Raw genomic sequence first — 25,108 nt, 5'->3', positions numbered from 1 at the left:
ACCCGGAACCGTGGTCAGCGGATTAACCACGACTCCTGTATTGTTCCCGAAACGTGGTTTTGCCACCCTCGACGAAGATAATATTAAACAATGAGTCTTCCGCTGGAAGAAATTTTGATCGAGACGTTTATGCCTTTACGTGTTATCGATACACCGTTAGACTTTCCAAAAGGGTTACGCGGGTCGCGTAAGACTAACGGAAAGTCTAATGGAAAGTGTGGATTATAGCGGAGTTTCCGCTAACACTCAAGTACTCGCGTGAATTTTCATGAGCTCAGCTTTCGTACGGCGTTGTTTATCTTACAGTTGTACACGTAAGTTATTCCATCTTATCTGATTTTCTCTTCTTATACGGATACTTTGATAGTCTGATATGAAACCAAACACGATACTTGCCATAACGTCAAACTTTCCTTCTTTGACATCAAAATGATAAACTTTAGCTGAGTTTTAATTTTGAGGTAACACTTGACACCTTCAAGTTCTGTTCACCCTCCGCTAATCCGCGCGAAGGGTGCATTTCACGCGGGCCTTCTCGCCGATTTTCGCAACACTCTCGCGATTAACATCAAGAGGAAGTGGCATGCACCAAGGGCGCGGGCTCACAACTGCGGGCAAGTCCTCGAGCACGTACACGCGAATCCTGCAGGATCGTTTCCACCCTCGGCGTCTGGGTAAACATCATCGCCGCATCGTTACCGGCTGCAATCTCGGTCGTAGCCGCGAGAAAATCTGGGTGCGAGACTCGATATCACCTGGCTGCGGAAAATCGCGAGCCACGGCGAAGGCTTATGAATGGTAAACCTGTGCCAGATGGATCGCGCGATATCGTCGCTTCGGGAAGCCCACAATACCGGTGGTGGGCTCCACGATGAATTCCATTTAAATCCTCACGGTGCACGATAGCGCGCGAAAGGGATGCGAGATGATAATCAAGATGAAATTGTCGGAAGCGAAATGTGTATAAAGGGCGAATAGTGGACAAAGGGCGATATTCGGTGATCGTTCAATTAAAACTAAAATTTCATTTAATGTGAATTTTATTTTGTTTGAACGCATTAATGATTTTTTAATCAGTTTAATTTGTTGAGGGTCGCTCTTATTATTGGCTGGCAAAGACGAAACTTCGGTCATCATCGACAAATGCAAATTTAATCAGATAGAGAGATGTTTTATAATGTAGACGTTTTAAAAAAATTATTTAGTACTCTAGTAAATAGTTACAACAAATACATTTTATGAAAATGTAGAGATACAAAATATATCAAGTTAATTTTTATCATTTATAATTTTTAACAAATTTGAAGACTCGCTTGTGCGTAGAGTGTAACTTTGTAATCACAATTTAATTCTTCCTTTCTCTCTTATTGATAAATTTATGCATTGCGGCGTATAAATTAAATTCCAAACGAATACATGATAATACTTTGCATCAATATTTATAAATAGTGTTTATTTATTACTTTTGAATTAACAAAAATTGCATTGCACCGATCAAAGTTCACACGAAGCGCATTATGGCATAATGGTTTAATATGATATTAAATATTCAGAAATATTGTTGTACGTTTACTTTTCCGACCTCTCGTTTAGTTTGAACTTTTAATTGCGTTTTTACTGCTGCCCCGTCGGGCTAATTCACTCTACCCTCGCGTTCCTGAATTATTCCCGAAGCAAAAATTATTACGCGTTAATTCTAGCTGTAGTTTGCTATTAAACGCGAAGCTATTTATTCTACAATTTTGCGTGCACGTGCATTAATTAATCATGTCTAATCTCGATGTTGCAACATTATTACCCCGTAATAAACACATCGCAATAATAATTCCACGCAATATCCACGCAAAACATTTATGCGTTACTGTTAGTTAGATAGTTGATTTCTCGCTCAAGTTACCCGAATCATAATTCTACACAAATAGCAACGAACGCGGGAAGGTAAGAATATCCGACGTCGCTCAAGAAAGTGGACGGGACGTGCCGGTGGAGATCTTGGACGAATTTTTCACCCCCAGGGCACCCCGTTGATTACATTAGGGGTAAGAGGGGTCTTCCTCCTCCTCAAGTTGCAGCGAACCGACGGAATCTTCCAAATCGAAGTGCCGGCTCTCCGCCGACGAGAATCTCGTCATTAAGATTTTTGATTTGAATGCAAATGGCTAGTTTCCCCCATCTCGCTACTCACCCTTCGGCGGATGTCTCTGTGGAAAATGGACAAGTTCACTGTGTTCCGACAAAGCATTCTGGGTTACACTCGAGACCGACGTTCCGTAAAACGCGCGCGCGCGTTACTTGCTCGCCATAAGAGGGATTCTTTTTTGTTTAGCGTATACTTTCAGAAACGCGCGCGCGTGCAAATTGATCCTATTTACCTTTCGTACCTTACCGAGAAGGCGCCTCATAAAACGAGAGGATTTCGTAATATTTCTCTTTTCTCTTCGTACATACAGCGCAAAGGCGCTACTGCGACCCCACCGCAACCTATAAAACCCGCCGATTTTCTATTACTTCAGACCAAAAATCTTGCCATCATTGAGACGCGATTTTCGCTGCTCTCCGTCTCGTCCTAGCTTACGTCTACTTCTACGTTTTTATTTCTACGTGATAATTATAAATCTACAAATCCGTAATTATTTCGCGTTTTGCAGCCTCATCCTCGCATTCACGAACCAACGATTTTCATCGATTTGATCGAACGATCGTACGCGACTTTACGTAACTCGGAATAATTCGTCGCAAGGGACGTTTTTCATCACCGTTTCCGTATCCCGTGCGACCCCGGCAGGCAGCAGACGTCGTTAAAGTTTCAACCATCCGGGGATGGAACGCGGTGGTACGCGGAGTGCCCTAAGTTAAAATGGAGCTCGTCGTGTGCATCACGCCGCGGCCCAGGTAAGGCGAGACGTAATTTACTGGTTTCTGCTTGTTACACCGACCGCACGTCGACGTGTCGCCGGCGTTTGCTCGTAAAGCCGACAAACTCGACGTAATTTTATCCCGTCTCCGGATACGCCACCACATGTACATACAACTCCCGTACCCGGCTCTCGTAGTGGCCTTCGCCCTTCGGCCAAATGAGATTTTACTCGACGCGGACGACGACGCAGGTTCCATAGGACACGCAATGCTCTGCGGGATCAGAATAGAACAGTTTATGTAATCTGACACGGTGATCTTGTCCTCCTCTTCTCGTGGTTAACCCTTATCCGCACACAGGCAAAGTCTTGAGGATATCCATTCTTTCGCTATATAAAGGGGGAAACTATCGGGTTCATGTCCCTCCCCGGCTCCTGCGGGGGATCCTCCTATCTTTAATTCAGCTAATCTACATTTAATCGGCGTTCCTCAGAGATTTTTATTAAACGATTCTGTTTATTCCCTACTAGTTGACGCTAACATCGAGCAATTCGGCTCGGGATGGCTGATCTATTTGGAAGACGACATGTCGCAAGATCATTCTGTGTAGCGACGAATATAATTAATATCTTTTTCTAATAACAATAACTTTGGAAAATATCAGAGCAAGTAATATCATAAAATGTGTGTGAGAAATAATACAGGAGGGTCAAAGCCGAGGATCTCGCAGTTACGTGAGCAAATCGATACTCAGCCAACACGTGCACGACCATCCAGCTGAAAGTATCGAATTTCACGGCAGAGATATGGAATTAATATAAACAATAGTACCCATCATGCGCGCGCGCGCGCGGAAATATGTGAGTGTACAGGTATCGGCCATCAACGAATCGCAGATTACATGGAAATGGCTTTTGATACCGCAATAGAGCTCGGCAATCGGATTTGCGAGTGAGTCGAGGTTATCCCTCGAAAGGAGAATTTACATGAGGATTTACACGGTTTGCTAGAGACGGTTGCAGGGAGCGGGAAGGGCGGTGTGGGGGAGGGCCGATTGTACGAAGGCGGTAGCTGGCTCCCAATATAAATTCAAATGTATTTGACGCATCATCGAACGACGCTCCGACAGAGAGTTACCGGCGTTCCATTCCGTGCGTGAATTTCTGTTTTCGCGTAAATTTCATTTTTCGCGACGAAACGAAGCTTCATCGCCTACGGAAAAATACCAATCGCGAAATAACCGAGGCTTGTCAGTAATACCGAGTGTAATTGCACAATCGCAAAAAATATACGAAAAACGTTGATAGTTGCTTTAGGTATAAATACGATATAAAATATGAAAAAATGATCGTTAGGCGACTAGATAATTTTGCTATGCTCCTAATATCGTTTCCACATCGTCTTTAACGACACGGCAATTTTTCCTTGCCCTCCTCTTTACAACAGCATAATTTGCAAGATTCCGTTCGCGCGCTGTTTACGCGGGCATCAGCACCGATCGATGTTTCAGTCGTAAATTCTCGGTCTTTCCGTTGCAGAAGGTTCATATATCGTGCCAGGAATGCGAATTCAAGCTCAGGTGAGGAGGTCCGAAGCGAGTGAACCCAGCCAGGGGACAAGGCAGCAGGTTGATTGATCGCGTGTCAGGTTCCAGCCAACTTGGCGCCAGTCCAGTGGTGCCCAACCAGCCGCCACGTGGCGAGAAACGTGGTGCATTCGAGGGGGTGACTCAGACAACTCTCGCGAGTACAAAGCACGGGGGTCTATTAACGGACACGGAAGTCGACTCCCGGTTTTATCGGATTAAATCTATTGATGTAAATCTTGGTAGTGTGTAGAGCCACGTACACGGCAACAATATGTAACAAAGTATCTCTGTGCATTTTATATGCACCTGGGAGAGTGTACATGAAGAGTCTGTTGTGGATTAATAGGTACTATGTAGAGGAATAAATAATAAATAAAAGATGACGTCATGAAATAAATACGGACGACTCTAAAAAGAACCTGGGAGGTAGCAAGTAGCGAGTCGTGAAGATTCCCGTTTTAATTTATGACGCAGGTCTACCTTTACGACGGACGCGATTCGTTTAAATTTAAGCCCTGCGTATGTTCTAAGATTGTTGTGCAGTGTGAGCGCCGTAAGACGAGATAAGATTGCACCAGAAGGACAACGAGCTAAGTCTGCGAGGCAATAAAAGAGAACCCCTTAATATTGAAGAAACAATTCCGAAGTTTCAGTTTTAACGCGTCAACGGAGCATTTCGAGCCGTGATTACTTCCTCAAACGTAACGTAGTTATAAACTTTATATTACTGCAGCCATGTAATACCTTTTGCTGGTGCAATCTTTACTTGCTTCTCTCTGTAACAATATTGGTACACGTACTAAAAATTACGTAACGAAATGACGATTATTTCTATTTTTACGCTCGTTGTACGTCATTATTTCGCAGTAGTGTAAAGTTTCTGATCATGTGAGTCACGCAGGAATGATTATCTTCATTATAAAAAGGACGCCGACGACACTAGGACGACGCACTTGCGCCCACACGAAGGAACCCATGGGTTCGCACTCTCCGGCAATTAGAACGTAATTACGCTGGAACGGTGCAGCCATGGGCGGCGTTAGACACGTCGGGCTATTGGTTTCCCTCTATCGCACAAAGCGCAACGAATAAAAAAAAATAACTCTGAAACTCGGTCAGGGTAAACAGTAACGAAGCGCCGTACGCGAGTGCGCGCGCGCGCAGCGAACTGTTTTAATTTGCGACGGAAAATACACGTTCCGATGCGGCGATCGATAGGGAGTTACCTCGCGTACGTTCGACCGAAGTAAATTCGTGGCGCGTGTGTGCGCGAATTAAATTCGCGTGGATTTCAAGAAACGAGAGGAGAGGAAGAGAAATAGAGAGTGAGAGGCAGAGAGTAAGAGGCAGGGGGGGGGGAGAGAGAGAGAGAGACAGAGAGAAAGCGAGAGACAGAGAGGGAGAGAGAGAGAGAGAGCACGACGGATTTAAACTCCAAATCCTACGAGGGGGTTGCCTCCGTGAAACGAATCACGGCCCTGGGCGCCTCCAACCCACGTAACCTGTCAGTCACTTTACCCACCCCGTGCCGACCTACCCGCCGCGTCGGGTCCCTTTATTTGATCGACGAGTGACGTTATCGCGGGTAATATCGGACGGCGAAAAAGGGAGAGGAGAAGAGAGAGTCAGAGAGGGATGATTCTCTGGTACTTCCGAGCGATCCGGCTCGCTCCATCAAACATTCATGCTGTCGGCCGCAAGCTCGCGCAAGCGACCACCATCGAATCCTCCCGCCACCCCTTCAGCTTCCCGTGAAAATACGCCCGATAAAATGCAGTCCGTCCCGCGCCCTTTTGTGCACCCGTGCAGTCGTAACGCGTCGCCCACCGTCGTTCGTATTTCCCGAGATTAAACCTCCGTTTCCGCCGGATCGCGTTTCCTTTGACCCTCCTACGAATCCGCTCGATCGAGACCGACTGTGCCGCGGACGCGATGGTATTTTTAATGTTTTATTTTCAGGCGGTTCCCTAGTCTGTAAGCTTGCGGTCGTCGCAACAAGCGACACCGTATCTGCTACCGTAGCGTATTAAGAATCACTTTAAACACGAGAGCCGAGGAACACGTGAGTTGCTCTTACACGACGTCGTTTGGAAATCGCTCCGTTCGCCTTCCGGCGCGCGTTATTTTAGGAAGGGATTGATTTTTTCGTACTCGGCGCGATTATGCGCTTCGTGTTGTTTTTGCGAGCGGCTAGTAATAGACCGCGGACGTAAGCGGCAACGCGAACGACTGCTTCGCTAATTGAGTGATCGTTCAGGTGCGCCGTCACGTTTATTCTCGGGCTGAGAGATTTAATGGACGGAATGGTGGTCTGCGCGGCGCGGATACGAGGAGAGAATCATCGATGGTGCGACGACGAACGAATCGTAATTTGCAAATTCGAGATTCAAGATTCAATAAAAGCGAATAATAAATGTGCCGCTGCGATATAAATCGTATCAAATGAAATCGCGTGTCTTCGGGCTGAGCCATTAATTCCAAAAGTGGCGAGATCTTGTTGGAAGCGTTATCGAGATGTAGATTTAGAAATGTATTCAGAATAGCTCATAAGTTTGTTTGTTTCGTCGAGCAGTGGATAAATATAGCACCAAACTTCTATATTAGCCGCATCGTAGGTTTATTAAACTGTTAATTAAACTGCTAATTAAATTGCGACGCATAAACGTCGGCAGGTTAATGATGTGGAAGTCGTGTTAACGACATGGAATGTTGGAAACTTGCCATCTTGCGCAACAATCGGGATAATCTCGGCGGATGGCGGGTGAAAGGCACAGAAGGCAAAGGAGAGAAGGTGGATGGACAGAAAGAGAGACGGATGGACGGGAGAGAGCGGGATAGTTCGGACATGAGGAGAGGAGGACGGGCTCCAGAGCACTTCGTCACACTCCGCAGAAGACAGAGAGGACACGGCGGCTTGTTCTAGTTTACGGTTCTCAAAATGAGAACGTGGAGGAAACTCAGGTACCCGTGTGTCCCACGTGGCTAAGAGGTTTCCCCGAAATTGTCGAGGAATTCGGGTGGATCCGCCGCCGAGATGACTCCCGGGGGAGCACCGATGAAAGATACTCTTACACGACTCTCGTCATCCGCCATCCTCATGCCCGCATCAAAATTTGAACTTCGGTCAAAATTATCATACGTCAAGAATGGAGCAGCCGCCGTTTCGTCTCAAGTACCGAGGTTGCGTATCTTTGCGAGCTTGCAGACAGAGGAGATACGGCACGAGAAAGGAGGAAATCGGGAGAAAATCGGAATTGCCGGGAGTGCAGTACCTCATGAATCGTATAATTAAACGGGAGGAAAGGAATTATTTAAAATTACGTTAACGCGTCTGTGTCGAACAGTCGTCCATTACGAGGAACCAACGGGCCGGATAACTCGGAGATGAATTTATTAATTATGCAACTAATCGATCGAAACTGGACTCGATTATATCAGTCGTTTATGGCATATCCAACTCATTACATATTAATGCATCAGTTACCTCATTATAGAATTGCGGCGAATACGAATATAGCGAAATACGTTCAACACGAGGGATTAATACATTCCCAGACAACAATGACTGATATTCATGCATTTAGCGCTAAATGTTGCTGCATAATTTTCAGTATTACACTATACTAGACGTGACACGTCGATCCAAAAGCCAAAGGGAATTAATAATCTACTGTAAAATGCAAAATCTCTATTCTTCTCATTTGACAACGTTTCGGTATGCCTTGTCGCTCGTTTTCCACGGATTGCAGCTTTATTTCGTTCTCTCGTACTTGTTTCCGTAAATGCTGTCTGTTATTACTAAGCTAGCGTTCTTTGTTCCGACCACGATGATTAAGAGCGAACCGTCGCGTCGGGTGCAAAGGCGGCGTTTTACGAAAATGTTCGCGATGACGTTTACCCAGCGTAAAAGCGCGCCGTCGACTGCAATAATCGCACCCGCTCGCAAATCCGTCGCGGACAGTTTTATAATCCGCCAGTTTTACATCTTCGCTTTATTAATACGACGGCAGTAACGGGGTTAATCCACGGGGCGCGATGCCAAAGCGCCGAATTCGCCGACCGTATTGTTCACAAAGCTCGGAAAGTGACGCATACTCCCCAGCGGGAAATGTACCACCCTCGTGCATGGTTGAATTTATTAACGAAAGATACGCCGCAACGCGCCGTTCTTGTCAGAACGTGATGTTTTTACAACATGATACTTTTTAAAGTCCCTAAAAAAAACTCCTGCAGAACTCGTACACAACTTTAGGCAGTGCACATTTTTACATCCATATTTTATTTTCCGTCTCAAATGCTGATTACCTTGTCTTCCTGCAACTCTTCGTAACTCACTTTTAAGTTACGTTCGCAGGCGACATGTAAATTTTATTTTATTGTATGTACACGTAGAAGAATTATTGCCACTTTTTTCTTTGAACATTAAATCGTCTAACATTAAATCATTTTTTGCATTTATTCAAAGTTTTTAAAATATTTCATTTACGAATGTGTAGCGCAAAAAATATTGTGCATATTTCCTTGATTTTTCTCGTAAAAAATTAATAACCGCAAAATGAGAGAAATCTGAGCGTTTTCCCGATTACGAATCTGAAATTATATTTTTAATATTTCGCAACGACAGGAGTTTGGCGATTTTGCAAAGTGAGAGAATAAATTGGAGCGTCAAGGGGTAGCAAAGTTGGCGAGGAGTTCTGCTTTGACGTTCTAATGCGATGAACGTGACTTTCGAAAAATCCATCGAGCGTTCTAATCGACATCGCGGTTTTCTTCCATTTCGTCTTGCGGTAATTACGCAAAGCACGAGTCAACTTTTCAACAACTCTGCGGAGGGAAACGCGGATAGAAAGCTTGCGACTGCGGATGTACTCTTATTAACTTCGTTATCAAACTCCTGTCTCTGATGTTTTCGCGCTGCTGATCCATTATACCGTCCAATAACCGTAAATACCAAGCAAACTTGTTCACTTAATTTCAAGATCTAAAAGAGAAACCTTGGAAGGTTCGCGAGTTAGTCTCTCGTTTAATCGCTTGCGTTTTCAATAAAATTTTCAATTAATAATCTTGGATTATATCTTCTATTAAATTAAACTACTCGGAATTGTTAAAAATATTATCGATTGCAAAATTATTCAAGAATTAATTTGTGCAAACTAATTTTTTGTTGCAATGTTTTTGTTTTGATGCTCTCCGTATTTCCGATTAATTTATCGATAGTGAACTATAAATTTGCGCTCGAAGGAAACGATTTATTCTTCCGCGAAACACACATAAACGACGCCGAGAAAGTAGACGGCGCGCTTTGAGCACCTAATTCACCAAGGAGATTGAAGAAAGAAAGAGTCATGGGAGGAATAAAAAGGGAGCGAGGGTGGATTTCTAGAACAAAAGGGCGAGATCGCGACGAGCGAAGGGATTTGACGTGGCGCATGAAAAATGCGCGGCGGTAAGACGGATGACGGAGAGCGAGCGGAGAAGTGATTGGCGCAACAATTCGAGAAACGTTGTTTCGATATGTCGGAGTGATCTGACGGAGCCTAGAGGATTACGTGTTGCTCAAGTTGCCGCGCAACGTGATTTACGATGACGGAAAAGTGCCTTAATGTCTACCTTCATTTTTCACGAGAATACTCTGGGTCCGATCTTTACCCGCGACAACAGTCGCTGTTGCTCACCGCGTTAATTAAATCTTTCAACGGCCGCTCGGAGGCCTGTGACATATGTACGTGCGACGCGACCGCACCGCGACCGCATCCGTCATTACGATCATTGCGGGATCGTTGGCACGTCGTCGCCACGCGACGGAAGACGCTGGCACTGCAGGTATTCCGTCCCGGGAATGCAAATGGCCCCGCGGCGGATGGTAATATGCAGATTAATCCGGCCAGCCAGCCGGCCGAAAACTCCTCAGAACTATCCCCATTCCCGCGCGGAGGGAGTGTGCCGAGCTGTTCTCGCCGCAATCCCGGCTGGGTTCTTACGACGATTGGCATTCGCGAGCGAGAAAAGCCGGATCACCAAATTTGTAAGGGAAGAAAAATTCCTCCGTGAAGTGGCTCTGCGAAACTTTCGCTCGGGCTTTATTTGATAATTATTAAAAAAGGTGGTACTTCATGGAGAATTGGCTCGCGACGATGATTATTTGTTAAAGGAAAAGTCGATACGAAATCATCGAAGGGTACTGATGACTGACAGATCGCTAAAAGATCCTGGAACTGCTGTGTATAAAGAGTCTAGATATCGTCTGATGCTACGTGTAATAAGATTTATCAAATTCGATTCACGTCGCTTTCGAAATAAACACTTCATTCAGAGGGTAAGGTCTGTGCGACGTCTGTCGACAAAATTACCGCCGTGGGGATTACTTCGAGAAATTTTCGCAAATCGTCCTGGGACGTATGTAGGCAGAAACCTGATTTCCAAGTTTTGCAGGATGCCTGGGGGTTGTTCCGGAAACTTAAATTGGGATTGGTACTATTACCGGGATGGATTAAGAGATGGATTAATATACGTTAGATGGAGCACGATCGCGATCTTCTGTTCTTTTACTAGTAGCAAAAGGGCTGAGACTTGCGCGCTATCGCGCTAATTAAAACGAATCAAGTTGCCATTTGCTTGTGATTAATGGCGAATCTCGGTGAGTGACGGGGAAGCCGTTATTGTAGGCATAGACGCTAATGCGCCCTGATGTTCTCGACTGAAGCGTACTAATGGAGCAATCCTAGTTTCGATGCCAATTACTAATAGATTAAGTCGGTAACCGCCTCTCGCTTGCAGAGCCAACTTTCGGATCCGCGTTTGGCCCGCTTGATACTCGTGCGAGATAGTTTGGGACAGACGAGACTGCCAACAACGTCCTTTTAACGTGTCAATGCATTTTAACTTGTCAGTCGTTCTCGTGTGAATTCACGTTACTTATCTCCGATGCGACATTTGATCAGTAATTCAGTAATTGAAAAAAATGCAATACAAATTTTAACAGATGAGATATAAAATTATTATTCTGAAACTGGCTTTTATATATCACATTTGCATTGAAAAGTTTTTGATTTATATTGCTTTTATTTACCGCTGTTTCGAATATCTGACTTTATTTTGCATTGTGACGTCTCATTTCATTGCTTAATCAACGAATAATGAATGGTAATACACAACTGGCGATACTGTCGGATATCGATGATGACCGAACGAGTACGGGAAAAATTTGCGTGTTCGAGAACGGGGCAACATGTTGAAAACAATTCGTCTCAATAATGCCACTCGGGGAATATCGATGTTATTTTATTGAAAGGGTAGCTGGGTGCGAATAATACCGCCATAAATCATGGAGACGCCGCGTAGACAAATGTTTCTCTGTAGCAGCGCGAACGACAAGCGGAAGCGCGCGTTTATGTATCGCATTCTATTTCCTTCCTCATCAAAACCGCTAAAACATATGAAAAAATAATATAAAATAAAATAAGGAAGCTCATGTTACGCGGATTCATTAAAAAAAAAACATTTTCCGAACGTAATAAAACATTTGAAGTAATTATAAAAACGAGTATATCAGTTTGTGTAATCATCAGCCATCTTTTTCGAACCAATCCTACAGCCAATATTATGGATTCATCTTCACGCATTCGGATATACGTTCTATTAGTCACTAATTGATCTCTAGATTGATTTATCGCTTGGAGATTTCGTGACAAGCCTTTCCGCACTCAGGAGGAGGCTATTACTCACTGGTGCATCGGCGCATCTGCCGCGAACATCGTGTAATTCCTCGGGAACGAGGTTGACTCTGGAAGCGGCAGGTGGTTCCCGAGGCCGATCGATACGCGAAGGGGAGAGGCTTAATGACGAGGCGACGATCGACAGCACACTCCTCAACGTCCGTTCTCGCGACGTCGATCGCATCCCACGCTTCCGAGGAACGATAATAATTAACGTCACTTCCGGTTTCGCTGCGAAACTTTTCCGCCCCACGTAGTGGCTGAACGGCACGTGCGCGCATTCCCGCCACGTACGTAAAATACGCGACGCGTCGCGTCGCGTGCGTTCATCGTGCCGAAAGTTTCCTGCCGAAACTAGATTTTCCGCGCGATCGTGAGTAACCGTACGCCACGTGTTTTTGTCATACCGGGCGCGAGATAATATTACTCGCCGAGGGTGGGAAACGTATGCTTAGCGACGCGCGCCGTGAACTTCGCGAAATATTTCGCGCGTGCAAGTGTTACAGCTGTAACTGGTAGAGATTTAATTAGTAATTATAATGTAGCGAAGCGAATCAACGGGCAAACTCATTAACGGGGAAATAAATTATGGAAATACATAATTATGATACATAATAACGCAGTGAACAGTCACCGGAATAAATAATGTAATAAAATGTTAATAATGTAATTAGAAATGTGTTCTAATATTACCATCAAGTACCCTTGTTTGCGAAAACATTCGCAATCTCACCGAGATTTATCGTGATATTTGCAGAGCCTTATCCACCCGCGTGTTCTTCAAGGATCAGCTGCCAAGCCGAGGGTGCCAAGCAAATTTAAGTGCACTCGTGGGACGTAGATACATCGACGAATATACGAGAAGCGAAATCTCATTCGGTCGCGGCGGCACGAGCGCGGTTTTCGACACGTCTCTCGCGAAGAGAAATGGATTCTCGACGGGAGGAGGTAATTCCGTATTAATAAAAGTGAGGGAATTCCATCCGAGCACGGGCGAATCGTTACCGCGAGAGTGCATGCCCGGCCTGCTCTCAGGCAGTCCCGGCACGTTTTTAAAGTGTCTCCGGTGTCAAAGAGTCCTTCGCAGCGAACTCCGGGAAGGAGGCGAGAGACACGCGGCCCTCGGCCTCCGTTCCCCGGAGAGGATTTTTGCGAATTCGTTTCGGCTGGATTTTCCACCCTCGAGTCGGATACGTTTCGTGGGGCGGAGCGGTAACGTCTCGCCAAAATGTCTCTTCGTGGAACAATATTTTCGTTCCGTTTCCGCGCGATCTCGTCGCACCATCGCTTCCTCGCCCGTTACGGAAGAGGATATACGTCCGTCGACGTATATCGAATTTCTCGTACCTCTCGTATTTGTCGATCGACGACCTTTATCTGTTGGGCCGTGTCGCCATATCGCAAACCTCATACCGGACCTTCTCGCGCGATTAGGCGAGGACGGAGCCGCGGGTTCTGAAAATGGGTTCGTTTCGAGTTTCATTCGGGGATTCGAGAACGCACGTGTCTCGAGAAAATATTCGTGTGAAAAAACATCGGTCGCAAATTATGTAAAAATATTATTTCGACGTTTTCTGTGAGTCCGAGGCTGGATGGGAATAAATCGATCCCGCGGACCGACGTGTTTTCGCAAGAACCGTCGAAACTACATATCAGCGGCGCGCCGAACGTTCTCGTACATCTATCGAAACTTTGATAATACTAAGGTCGAGGAAAGAGGTAGCAGCTGGTCGGCAAAGAGAGGGTGCAAAGGGGGAGGCTGCGACGAAAGAACAGGTAGAGGGATCGAGAGACCAAGAGATGTGGGTCGGTGATCGATTGCGCCGATACATGCACAATAACAGGGGGATGGAGTCATGTACCCGGGCTAAACAGCCCATTTGCCCGGCACAATGGAAGCGACGTCGCTGTGGACTCGACTTAATTACCAGGAGGCTGCCAGGAGGCAGACAGAGGCCGTGGCAGAGGTAGAGATAGCGACGAGGCTTTATCAGAAGCGCCTTATACAGCCGAGCGTTGTTTAATGGCCGCGCAAGAATGCGAATTTGGCGACATGCCTGGAAATCTAATCTAAGAAGTTACCCCGGTGCCGCCTCTTAGACCCCACGTTAGATATACTCGAGTGATTATGAATCACGTCGGCTGTTATTACGGTGACGTTCGGTGATTTACTGTCGCGTCTAAGCGAAATCGTTAAATCGTTCGTCTCAGGGTGTAAGTCAGAGATATGACTCGTCGCGTGAAATTATGACTAAGTACGCAAATATCATGGCTAATTACGCAAATTCAACTTATAAAAAATTCTGTTTTCTTCCCTTCGCGCTCAAAAGAGAGTCACACGTAATATTTCGAAGCGCACAAATTTGGAAAAGTACATTCTTCGTCCGAAATTCGTCGGTAACGGACTTCGGCGCGGATCGACGGCATAAACCACCCCCGTCCTTGTCTCCTGCATAACGTGCATGATGCATCGCGACCGGGGCACGAACTACTTTCAAGGGAAACAAAACAGTTTCCCGATAGTTTCGGCGACGCGCGAAAACGAAGGAAGCACTTCGCCATTAGTCTACGTGAAACTGTTGGTATGTATCATTCTGTAACGAGGGCAAATTGCGAGAACCCGCGCTGCGCTTACCGAAGTTTTCATAAAGTTCGCCGGGCGGGAAAGACCACTGCATTAGACGAAAGATACCTGGAACACAAAACGAAAAGAACACCGTTAACTCGCGCAGGAAGTACGACGTTAGCGGAGAAACTTTCGGCTACGCGGAGTCTCAAATCTCGGCAATTAGCCGCGCTATCGCGACGCTTCATCTCCTCGATGAGATAAATCACTCGCTAATTGCAATTTCATTATTAAATACCTGTCAATCCTATCTAGTTATATCAGTGAAAAATTATCAGTAAATGTACAATGAACGTTACTCTTTAACGACATTATCAAGATAAGAATTCTGCCTTTAATCGTTTTCAAATAAATAGAAAAATATGAGCGTGTACCTACACACATTTACGAGACGAGATATTTTTTGAATATTCAGAAAAATATTTCAGATAAAATCAGAATCAATTTCAATCGCATTTTTATTCGCATTAATTGAATTTCGTTCAAAGTCGCAATCGGTATAAGAAATTTTCTATGTTATATGGACGCAATCGCCGAGGCTTATTCACGAGCAAATTACAAGCGTAAAACAGAGGACGATAGCGTGCCGCAGAAACTGGCGTGTTTCCGTATCTAATAACAACTATACTTCACGACCGAACATCCGATATCCGTCCTCTCCGATTTCATTATCGTGCCTAACGAAGATCCTCGCCGGGAAAAGGTCGAAGGAAGATTTCCTTTGATGTCGGTTACCCCGGCGTCGTAGGAACAAAATGAGGTAAACCGCGGGATGCTCGACAACGCGAGTCCGAGAGAAGAGACAACCGGGCTTTCCTTTATTTCAACCCTCTGTCATGGCACGCACGCGAATCCAAGTACATCCGGAAGAGAACGGAAGAGAGAGAAAGCAATGGAAAGAAAGAGAAGAAAAGAGATAGGGGAAGAGGGGGAGGAGAGAGAGTGAAAGAGAACAAATACACGCGAGTGGGTTGTCTCTGCAAACGCACCCCCAAACGGGTTGGCCTGAGTGGTTTCTCGTGTTCGGTATCGCGCACACACAACGACCGTCACCGCCACTGGGCGATATACGTTCGTGTGGCGTTACGTGTTTCGTACGCGCATCCGGTAGAAGCAGCGAACGAGCGGCGGAAGAGCGTCCTCGAGACTCGCGTCCTCGGGCAGGAGGAGGACTTGCCACGTGAAGAGTACACGGCGAGTACTCGAGTGTTCTCGCGCCATCGTCGTCGTCGTCAACGGCGGAAAGCAGTTGCAAATGTACGCTTGGCCGTTCGACACACCGCGGGAGCTTGAGCAGTCCGCCTACAGTTTCGCGGGCTCGTCACGAAGCACAAGTTGCACCTCTCGGGGAGAGACGAGTGCACGTCCTCCGTCGAAAGGAAACTTTCACGAGACGGTTGTGGTATTAAGCACACGACGTTGGTAGCTTGATATCGCGGGAGGGAATGTTCTATATGCCTTCAAACTACGTGCCTCGTAATTTGTAATGATTTATTTAATAATTACGAATAAATTTAATAATTATTTAATAATTACGAGGCAAACGAGACGATTAATAAGCATAGAAATAAACTTAAATTGAGCCGTCTATCTTTCTTATTTCTTACCTTCAAAATAAAATATTATAATAAAGCCATAAACTATTTTTCTTTTTTTACGTATTCTTGTTAAAAGAAAGACACGAACGGATTCCTAAAGATTAATAATACAAAGACGCGAAATCACTGATAAAATTTTATTAGTCATAAAGACAGAAAGAATGAAATACTTGCACATGAGCCAAACAAACAATTCATTATGCAAAATTAAGATAAATTTACTCACTGTACCGGATGATCCGCCGCCATCATCTTTTTGTCGAGAAACTTTGCTGTCTCGGACTCACTCGCTCACTCACTCACTCACTCGCGACGACGCGAAGTGAAACCAAACTACGGCTAATCGCGATCGCGCCTGTTAATCAATGCGACGCGACTTTCGCTCTTTGCACTTTGCGCGGCACTCCCGAAGAACTTATCACTGAAACAATACGTTTCGAACGAGAAAGTAACGCGAACAACTTTCGACACTTCCAACGTCCGTTGCACGCGCGATGCACTGTGTCGGCAAGTTTAAATTGCCGACCAAGTGGAGCCAACTTCGCGCCGATGCTTGTCGGAGGGATTGTTCGTCCGTGACGAACATCGAATGATAACCTTTAAATGCGACCGTGCACGTTAATTATATAATACTCCACTTCGATTATCTACTTCGCGCGTTCAATTAGGCGTTCTCGAGAGATACTCATTTTTGATTCGCGACGTGCAAAACACAGAGAGATCGAGGCGCGACTGTGACCTCGCAACGAAGCGTGTACTCGAAAAGCTCGCAGGTGACTACGCTAGTCAAATAAAACGTAAACGCGGATATGCATACGTTACAATGTTATAAATATTTTTATCGTGAGTTTCTTATTATTTCTCGAGTCGCGGGTAATTTCGTATATTATTATTACGTAAAAATTAAATCTCTTACTCTTAATTTAATTTTGATATCAATATAGTAATAAAGTAAATAAGTAATATAAGAGATTTTCAAAATCAACCTGCGAAAGAGAAATGTATCAAATTTCTGTGTTTAAAATATTTCAACTACTCTCATTCTTTCTCTCTATTTCTTAATTAAACTAACATATTAGATAACTGATCATTTTTATAATAATTTAATTACTATTCTCGTTTTAGTTGTCGTATTATTATCGTATGTTTTAGTACATTTAATAGATCGATTCCTGAAATTACGATAAAGACCATAGCGAAACAAGCAAAGAGCTATAGAGCTATAACGACAAACCGACGACTGCCCGATGATAATGAAGCATTGTTGAGAATCCGTACGTATAATCTCATGAATAAAATATCCGACGGTAAATAGGTTATTTCGACTGCACGATTACAACGATGAAATCAATGAGAATGAGGTTAAAGTAAATCAAATTCACAGAGATTTAATAATTACGACACGCAATTATTAGATGTCCATAAACAAATTATAATAATTCCACGATACCTCGATTTATTACGAACCCGGCACAGGTAGCGCGCGTTTATTGGTTTGACTAGCGTCGTGACGTCACGATTACTTCGCTACGTGAATGGCGCGATCACTTTGCAGGTTGACGTACGTTTGCCATTACATTTCGCGATTAAACGGACGAATCATCGTCACCATCACGTGCTGAACGACGGACGGTCATCGTGGAACGTTAATTATCGCGGGATCACGATCGACTGCGTCGTCGGATGTCCGTAATCGTCGTTCATCTCCGCCGCTCGTCGGCCGGCTCGTCGAACCGCCGAACGCCGCAATATTCGTCGTGTCGCGTCGCCGATTCGGAATCCCGGAGCGATCGTGTCGTATTTATCGCGCGTTTCACCTAACCTAGCCAACGCGAGTGAATTTCGCGAAAGAACGAGTGCCGATAGTACCGAACCGAACGATCCCCAATTGTGTAATTGCGAAGTATTAATCGTCGCGGAATCGTGATCGATGACGTCACACGGCAATCATCATGGCCGCCCGTCGCCGCGCGCTCGAACCGTGTCCGTCTTTTCAAAGAATTTCGCGGAATTTCGAGGTTGTGGGTACGTTATGCCACTTTATACCGTTTTTCACCGTTTTGCTGGTGAATTTTACAATTGAACGAGCGTCGAAATTGTTGAATCCAACTACCGGCGGTCATTAATAACCGTTAACAACCGCGAGAGTGCGATCGGCGACGGTCACTCGGTCACTTCGTGCGTCGTCGTTGGTGTTCGTATCGACGAAGTTTCGCGCCATTTCCAATCTCCATTGGAGTGACCATCACCGTGTTCCGCGTGCATTTAATTGCGTTGACGTCGATTTTCGCGAACGGGAGTGCCGGGAGTGCAAAGTGACTCTTCAATCGATCCGGATTTCTACGGGGGAGTGTCCGGAGCAACAAAATCACCGGCGAGATGGGTGCAGCGGGTGCAACAGCGGCACATCGTCCGGTGAGTGAATTCGTTTAATGTACCTGCATGGATCATTTATTTATTCATTTATCTATTTGCTCCGATTTGCATCGATCATTTATTTATTTGCTCCGCAATGACTAGATGCATTCTTGCGTCACCACGCTTTTCGTGACACAACAATTTCGTGATGGAAATGTAAAAGACGCCGGAAAAAGTATCGGAACGATTTCCTTCGTCTGACAGTTTTTTCTCGATCCACCCTCCCTCCCTCTCGAACTAAACCGACTTCAAAGGCTCGTCTGAAAAGTCTGTAGGAAACCTTTTGAGCCAATCGCCGGTGCTTTCGAGAGCAGAACGGCCTCAAACCAACCAGTATGTAAACTTCCATGTAAACGGGGATTAGCGCATAGAAGAACGACTCGGATTTCATTTCCTTGATTCCACAGCCATCTCATAAATCCGTTGGACGCCATTTTATTATTTCTCGACGATTAATACGCGCTCTGAATGCGTATCACTGAATAAACAGTCGCATCAAAGCGACGCGAACGAAGCGTTTCGTGTCGATTACGGTTAAATTATCGCGATTCGCAAGAAGCTTTCCGCATGGTCGAACACCGCCCGCTCGGAGTCGCGTTTCCAATAATAGCGAATTGTTTGACGAACTCTGGTCGCGCAAACGAGCTTAAAGAATAGAATTCCGCTAAGAGGGAACGGATCACGCACCGATGGCAAGATGAGTTGAAAGTCGTTTCCCTTTGTCGTCGCAGTCGATACGGCATTCCCGTCACAATCGCGCGCCCAATAACTGAGTTTAACACGGCGAACTCTCCGGAGAATTATGCGAGAAACTCAATTTACGCGGAGTCGCGCGATCGCGCCACTATGCATCCGCTCTCCTCTCGGTCCAGAATCTTATTCTTCTTGTTTCTCCCTCCATCCCTGTCATCCCTTTCCTTGTGCCCTTTGTCGAACCGATCCCGCCCTCGTGTTCGGCCATCGAGGTATAGACAAAGACAAGGGAAAAGTCGGAAAGGGTGCACGACCGGGGGGGGGGGGGGCGAATGCGCGTCGCGAGGAGCCACCGCCGCGCGAGAGGACGGACGAGCCGGGGAACGAACGGAGGGTGCGAAGGGAGACATCCTCTAGTCGCGCAGTGCATCTTTCTCTGATTTCCCGTGGGACGCCACGGCCGCCTCGCCGCCCTTATCCACCTTATCTAGCCGGAGGGATATCGCCGCCGGTGGATGAGAGAGGTGGATACAGTGCCGCAACGCGCGTGTCCTCGCGAGGAAGCATGATTTATTTTATCGCTCTTCGAGAGCGGCCGGCATAATTCCGGGCCGTTCCGCCGGCAGTTATTTACCCCCATCTCCCAGCCCAGCGCGCCGGGCCCGACATGGGGGTGCGGACGGGGGTTCTCCGACGGGGGATCAACAGGTACAGGACTCCGGCAGAGCCTCCCGGCCGCTGCCGCCACCACCCGCTGCCAGGATCGGAACGACGAGCTCGCTCGACTCTCTCTCTCTCTCTCTCTCTCTCTCTCTCGTTGCGCTCGCGTGTCGAAAAGTTGTAAAGATATACCAACGGCCGTCGCCGCGTAACTTACGTCGACTTTTCCGGCGGCGGGTCTGTAACTATCGAGGAAAGTATTACTGGTCCCTTTCGCGCCGATGTGTCGATGGGGAGATATAAAAACGAGACATTACTCGATCTTTGCGCGTTGAAAGATCTTTATAACGAATTCAGGCAGGAATTGATCCGCGTCGGAGGATACTCATTATCATGATCGTTATCGATCATTATTATGATCGGTTCGTGTAGATCTCTTTCTTCCGCTCTTTCGTCCGCCGAAAATTCACTCCTTCGCGTGCAATATTCGCCAGTTAATGGCCGTTGTTGTACGGTTCATGAATGCAGCGTGTTCGCCGGCCGAAGACCAGCCAATTACAGTGATGTTCTTGCGACAACATTACAAGGGGGACCCGCTTGAAAGGACATGCTTGGAAGGTACATCACAAGCCCGGCGCGTAATACACTTTGTCCGATGCCTCTTCCGGATGCACGTCGTCGGTCGAGAGAGGGTCGAGATGAAAACGGGAGAACGAAGAAGAGGAGGAGGAGGAGGAGGAAGAGGAGAAGGACAGCCTCGTACCAGGAAACTTCGCGGAGTGGCGCAATAACGTTTCTTACGCCACGTTTCCGGACTGGCGTGCCGTGGTCGCGGGGGTGGGTAGCTCGCAAATACCGGTGCCAGGGCGGATGATAGGAGAGGAAAAGGATGGAGGTGAGGGGAGGGAAGTGAAACGGGAAGAGAGGATGGAAGATGCAGTCGCTGTCTGGCATGCAATTAGGGGGTAACACCACTCTCCCGAGCATTCCTCATCCTCCCTTCGCCTGGTGCACCACCGGCGCGTTCGGTGTCCTTCTCGCCCCGTGTGGCATTTTATGCGCCGTCCTTTTCCTGCCCCGCTTTTCTCCCCACATACCTACGTACTTTTCGTTCTCGTTCGCCGCCATAGAAGAGATACGTGTGTAACGTGTACACGTATGCACGCGCGTTCTCCGCTATAATTCTCGTCAGTCGTTCCCGACGCACGTCCCAGATAATGACACGACTGTGGAAGGTATCAGCCGAGGCGGAGGCGTTGAGAATGCGACACGCGGATTTTCTCCTTTTTCCTTCTCGCGGAAACGAGAAAGCATGGCGCGATTTCAAGGGCGATTAAAGGGATAAGCTGCGGGGAAAGGAATTATGTCGGACAATTGAATAAACGTCGGAAAAGGAAATATGCCGCTCTATAGCTGGAAGCTGTATAAACCCACGAGTACTTTTTTATAATCTCTTTTTTTCATTCCTTTATACTTGTGGATAAAGATAAACATATTTTAATATTATTTTGCAAGATGTTCTGCACGTGTGATATTCAGAATTGTATTTTGAAACTGTTATATCTTGCACGGAAACAGATGGGAGATTTAATGCGAGAAAATTATTATCACAATATAATTTCATTATACTTGCTTCTGCATTCTTATTATAGCAATTTATATACCATAAATTATGATGATTATTATTGTGATTATTAATGCAGCTTGAATCATTGATTACTTTATATGCAATTAAATTCGATACATTTCAACGAAGATGTTATTGAAATGGCGATACATGAATAACACATGCATCGAATTGTTAGCCAAGCGGTTGGTAATATCCCGACATCGTTAAATATTTTTATCAAGCTATCAGATCTCATAAAATCGTGATACAATCGAGCGCAGCTTAATCGTTCCGTTCATGCGATTGTATCCGACGGATATTTCGAAAATTATGCGGCCTGGTAAATCACCATTATCCCCATAAAATGTTATGAACGTATATCGTGCAATTTACGAGGTGCCCTCTGAACAACATATTCCCGCGAGTGAAACCGGAACCAATAGGGTAAAAAAGAGGTTCGATGACCCTCGGACTATGATGTGTCCCCGCAATATCGAGAAATTCTCGGCTACACGCGTAAATATCAATTTCCGGATCTATAAACTTATATTTTCGTGAGTACTATAATTTACGCGGGGAACTCGACAGATAGGATTAATATACAGGAGCGAGTAAAAAATAGGAGGAAAAAGGACTTCGCGATCCCCGCGAGGTATCAAAAGCTTTTGGGATGGGGTGAAGCAGATAGTGCCATTCAGTGACCCGACCGGCCGCTTTTCGCGAGGAAAAATGGGCGAACCCCGGTGCAAATCTCCCTTTTTATTGCACCCAGTTATAGTGCTCTTCTTTTTCATATTTTTCACATATTCTAATAATTTCATTATCGCACTGGTAATGTTCGATTATAATACAAAAAGATATAATATTCCGTTTTCAATATAAAATTAAAATTGGATTAGTATTGCAATATCATTATGAAACAGTAAAATAAAGCGCAACTTTGCATCTGCAAATTTCGCACGGCATTTCTTACTCATCATTAAAAAATTACGTCGGATACAAAGCTTTGTTCTTGTAAACAATGTTTAATTAACGGAAATTAAATTTGTCCGTTCAACGTATCACGTTCAACGTATGACGGCTTATAAGCGAGGAAATAACTAGATTTTAACGAATTACAAACGCAGTTCCATGTTAAAAGAGCACGGCTTATCCACGTGACAGTGAAAAGCGCAAAGTTATTCGTGTTTGACAATTAGCTCCGTATAAAATCATAGGTAATGAAACGTTACTTTTTAATTGAGAAAACTTTTCTCCCGCAAATCTAGAGGGACGAAAGCGCGCAATCCCACAGTCCTTTTTTCACAACGCATCAATGGAGCCACACTATTGTAACAGAAAATTAGAAACTGTTCTCCGAGGTATACAGAGCTTCGCGACATAGAACGCCGGTTAACGAACTTCGTTCGTCGTTCGTTGAATCTGGAGCACAAACAGGCCCGCAGGCGGAATTTCGTTTCGCCCCGTGGCTTTTATTATTCCATTTCGTCCTGGAAAACTTTGGACTCTTCTCGAAAAACACATTCGTTCTCGTAGCGTTGGGCAAACATCCGCGACCTGCAACATCGATTGAATACCACGTTCGCCGCGAGTTCAACGCATTCGATTCCCCTCTCGAAACTTTGTCGCTATTTGTACTGAATAAATTTAATATAGCGAATCATCATCTCTCTCGACGGGAAACTTGCACAATGCGATGTCGAGACATGAATTATGATAAAAGAATGTCATCAACCGCTGACACAGTTTTCAGTTATTATTTCAAGACATCGTGAGGTAGAAGTTGCAGTCAATCGAGATGACAGAGACGACAGTTTTAAATGACAATGGAAAATTCAAACGATTGAATTATTCCTCATTCGTCGGGACATTGTGGAGCTCCGGATGCGCAACAAAAATTATTACGATATCGAAAAAGAAAATGCGAAAGAGAGAGAGAGAGAGAGAGAGAGAGAGAAGAGAGAAAGCGATGCGATCGCGCGACGTCGAGACTATCGATCCGACGTTCGGCGGCAGATACGGCCCTCAATTTCCGGAAATTAATAAAGCTCGCACACGTCCGTTACGTGCGGCGTACGAACAAGGGCGATGTCGAAACGAGTTCTCCTATTCCTGCGCGTTCGGCCTCCCTCGTTCTCGTTTCTCGCCGTCGGAATGAGAGGGTGGGATGCCATTCAGGCTGGGCAAGCGCGAAAACAATGGCTCTAATCTCGGCTGGTCACAATGCACGACTTGCTGGTGTTTCCTGGCCGATAAAGCGCCGTCCACCTGTCTTCTAGCATCCAGGGCGACCGTACTGGTTGCTCGCCACAAAAGTGCATACGGGCGCACATCGACAGAAGCCGTGTGCGAGACTGGCTTGTTCGGTAGCCACGGCGAAAGCAGAAACAGGACGCGAGCGCGTGTCGAGCATACCGTTATTTCAATAATGGAAAGCTGATAATTCAACGTCGCCGACTTTAATCGTGCTAATCGGAGGAAATTGCTTCTTCATAATATTATTATCACCATTATCGATTATCGCCTGAAATTATATCAAAAGTATTAATATATCTTTGGATGTGCTGGAAAATCTACATTTCTGATATATGCGAATTAAATGGGAAAATTATTGAGTCGAAAATATAAACAATTATTATTTAAACAGAATGAGTACAATGGTTTCAAAATTTATAATAACAAAATAGCAGATATCATATAACAGATAATATATGCACTATCTTTTCTTTTTAATATAATTCGATCATTTTTAGAAAATGACCATCAAATTTGGTTCTTAAATGTCTCGCGTTCCATTGGCGGTATAGGATGCGACTCCGAAATCGATTTAGCTTCGAATCGCGCTTTGCTCGTATCGACGAGACGATTTCTTTCCCCCGAGCGCAGATTCACTTCAGACCTCGCCGAATATATATCGCTCTTTTTCTCTTTCAACTCCTTGTACTTGACTAATAAATGAAACGATCGATCTCTCCGTGGCTGCCGCAAACGCAGACGACGAAGAGGAAAATGCGCGCGCGTGCAATCGTGTGAATTCGGCTTTGAATCCGACAGACAAGGAAGGAAGATAGACTAAGAGATGGAGAGACGCGTCTTCGGTATCTTTACGACCTCCAGGGGACGTAAAGTGGTGTTATCCCCCTGTAGCCAGCTCCCCAGCTACAGTGTGTCCATGTATATAATACTCATACACATATATACGATGTACCATCTTGCTACTCTTGGATCTTTTAAGCAGTTCTTGTTACACTTTTCTTTGAGAAAGTGACTTCAAAAATCCATATCTTTCCGAGTTATAAGTGATTGAAAGAAATAACAACTTTTGAAAATGCATAAAGCCTTCTT

General features: G+C 45.4%; 1 protein-coding gene across 4 annotated transcripts in view; it reads right to left on the bottom strand.

Moving 5' to 3' along the window:
* LOC105282227 (protein Fe65 homolog) overlaps nucleotides 1–25,108 on the bottom strand; it is a 151,985-nt gene that overhangs the window by 117,117 nt on the left and 9,760 nt on the right. For 3 of the 4 annotated variants that reach the window (XM_011344032.2, XM_011344031.2, XM_011344035.2), the window contains exon 2: nucleotides 14,795–14,851. The exons of the other annotated variant lie outside the window; for it this stretch is intronic. The gene's annotated coding sequence lies outside the window, so the exon portion shown is untranslated. The remainder of the gene's footprint in view (nucleotides 1–14,794; nucleotides 14,852–25,108) is intronic. 4 annotated transcript variants of the gene reach the window in all.

The sequence above is a fragment of the Ooceraea biroi genome, chromosome 12, assembly GCF_003672135.1.
Source record: "Ooceraea biroi isolate clonal line C1 chromosome 12, Obir_v5.4, whole genome shotgun sequence".
Taxonomy (NCBI): Eukaryota; Metazoa; Arthropoda; class Insecta; order Hymenoptera; family Formicidae; genus Ooceraea; species Ooceraea biroi.
The sequence above is the reverse complement of the archived record's forward strand: the minus strand, read 5'-3'. Positions and strand labels throughout refer to the sequence as shown.